This window comes from Parambassis ranga, chromosome 10 (genome assembly GCF_900634625.1).
Source record: "Parambassis ranga chromosome 10, fParRan2.1, whole genome shotgun sequence".
NCBI classification, from domain to species: Eukaryota; Metazoa; Chordata; class Actinopteri; family Ambassidae; genus Parambassis; species Parambassis ranga.
The window spans coordinates 20,744,560-20,747,378 of record NC_041031.1 but is presented as its reverse complement, the minus strand read 5'-3'; the positions used below and the strand labels follow the sequence as shown (position 1 = coordinate 20,747,378).

Here is a 2,819-nt window from a genome sequence, read left to right as displayed (position 1 = left end):
GAAAGGACCTATATATTGAGCTGTGATTGGTCGATCTGCTGAGTGAGGGACTTTCTCTGACCTGACCTCATCACTGTCAGCTCATAGTCATTTGTAATGTCAAATGTAGTCAAAGGTTAGGTTGACCTCTCGGAACACATTTACCCTTAACTTGTTACCATGACATTTGAAGAACGCCTTTAGAAAAGTTTGGCACAAATGTTCATTTACAAATATGGATGGAGTGTTTAGCATCACTGCAGATGTGATAAATGCCCTTTAAATTCCTGCCAGACGTCAGCTTGCAGCTCAGTAATCATCACACTTTCCCCCATCGCTCCCTCATGCATGTACCACCATCAGTATTCTGCTGTTTATAACATATCAGCAACAAGCGACCTGCAGGTTTAACTGTTGACTTCTTGGAGCTTTATTATGACTTTTCCTTGCAGTATATTTAAAGTCCCACAGAATGATGTGACTCAAAAAAAAACAACGCTCCCTGTTTAACATTAATGGCAGCAGTCCAGAAGAAAATTGAATTTCAGTATAAATAAATTCAGCTCTGTGGACCTCAGGTCCGACTGAAACGGGGGAAAAAAAGACTGTTTTCGTGGATTCTATTAACATCTAGTTTCCAAAATGAGCTGCAGCCTGGTTGCTACGAGGCTTCTAAATGACAGGGACAGAAATATGGTTTAATGAGCCTGAGTCCTGCGGCGACAGAGTCTGTTTTTTTTTTTTTTGGAGGCATTAAGTGTGCATGGAAACAAGGTGATTTAGTCTTAAAATACAGGAGCGAAAAGGTGGAAACATGCAAACTGTGGAGAGGATGAAAAAAACAGCTAAAGATAAGAGAGCAGATCAGAGGCTTCACTGTTTGTTACATCCACGGGAAATTAAAGTGAAGCTGGATCAACAAAGGTTCCCAAAGGCACGGTTCATCCTCCGGGGATCATGAAGACAAAGCAGCAGTAGATTTAAAAATATCTTCTGCAAACAGTTTTCTAAAATGAGCCAGATTTTACTTTAAGTTTTCCTTAAAAATATATAAAATGTTTTTCACTGGGCTTTTCTTTCATTCATTGATGTCTGTTTTCTGTCAGGGTCATGAGGTCCGTGACATGAATGTTGCCACATCGATCTGAAAAGGACAGACACAGGAGTGATGGGGAACCATGAATGGGCCACTGTGATGTTCAAACGTTGACTTATTGTGCCCCCTAGTGGCAGCAGGGGAGAGAGACGCCTGATATGAAGCCTTTTTTAAAGAGAGGAACAGTTTAACCTCCCAGAAGAGTTCTGTTGACGTAAAATCAGCTGTTCGATTGTTCAGATAATTTGTAGAAAGCCATTGAATAAAAAGGTTTAATGAGCTGAGAGCCACTGCGTACAACCTCTGACCTCTGACCCAGACACAGAGAGGTGAAATTCTTCTCTTCTTCTTCTTCTACTACAACTACTTGTAGCACTGCTTCTAGTATCAGTTCTTCCTCTGGGTCTTCTGTTGCTGTTGTTGTGCTTGTTCTTTGTCTACTACTTTCTTCTTCTTCTTTTTGCCTTGTTGTTGTTGTCATTGTTCTTTTTCTTCTGCAAAGTGTAACACACAAACTCCACAGAGCACTAATACATTGAGGAATGTATGCAGTGTTGAATTCTCGTCGGCTGTGACATAATCTAAACCTCTTAGTATGTAAACACCGCTGCTGTTAGTGCACAAACAGACTGATGTGGACTCACCGCAGGTCAGTACCCTTTATTTTCCAGAAATCACAAAAACATGGACTTTTCAGCATCAGAACAGACAGGCAAACTTCTGAGAAGTGCATAAACACAACACAACAATAGAAAAATATCAATATCAAAGGTCAAGCAGCAGTGACGGCGGGACATCTGGCGGGATCCACAGAGTGTTATCAGAAAATACAACATGAAATCAGACAGACATCTGTTTTCTGACCTTTGAATGCAACACCAGCAGCAGCCTCACTTTCTCAAGCAGGCACCTGTGATGTGAGGGTCAAAGGTCACCGATGTGAGGTATGCTTTACAGATTTTAAAGCCCCATTTTCATTATTGATATAAAACTAAATCCACAAATAGAACTGATTTAACTCAACTTCAGAATTGTCAGATTTCTTGTTAAATCTGAGGACATGCCAGGAACCTCCTGTGAAGTCCGGTGGAGAGCGGTTCAGCAGTGGGCTGGGACACCGAGTGTTATGCAGGGCACTGCCCTCTGGAAATTACAACAGCAGGTAGAAACTGTGACAACAGCACATCCTGACGACACAGACAGTACACGTACATTTTTACTATTTAGCACGGTTTTCCTTAGACTGCTGAACGTAAGAGCTGCTTGTATTATTAATCTGTCTGTGCATTTAACACTGTGTGTGTCACTTGTCTGTCTCTTCTTTGTCACAGTGTGCTCCAGTATCTCCTGTCAGTGAGAGGGTAAACTTAACCTCACATCCACCATCCATGTCAACCACACCTGTCCCCAGCTGACCAATCAGGAGCCAGACTCAGGGCCCCACACACACATGTCAAAGTCACACAGTGCTCAAGGACAGACACACACAAACACACACACACAGAGAACTTTAGTGCAACGATCTGTGTTCTGCTAACATAAATGTTTGATCTTAATATTAATAATTACTATTATACATACACTACCGTTCAAAAGTTTGGGGTTAGGGTTAGAAATGTTTTTTATTTTTTCAGTGAAGATAACATTACAGTAATCAGACATACAGTGTAGACATTGGTAATGACGTGAATGACTGTTCTAGTTAGAAAAGGCTGATTTTCAATGGAATATGCAAAGAATATGC

General features: G+C 41.1%; 1 long non-coding RNA gene across 1 annotated transcript; it reads left to right on the top strand.

Annotated features, from left to right (window-relative positions):
* The first annotated feature begins 1,857 nt into the window (after nt 1-1,857).
* LOC114442803 (uncharacterized) lies at nt 1,858-2,571 on the top strand. The gene is made up of 3 exons (XR_003671377.1): nt 1,858-2,019; nt 2,105-2,237; nt 2,407-2,571. It is a non-coding gene; the product is annotated as an uncharacterized LOC114442803 (long non-coding RNA).
* The last annotated feature ends 248 nt before the right edge of the window (nt 2,572-2,819 follow it).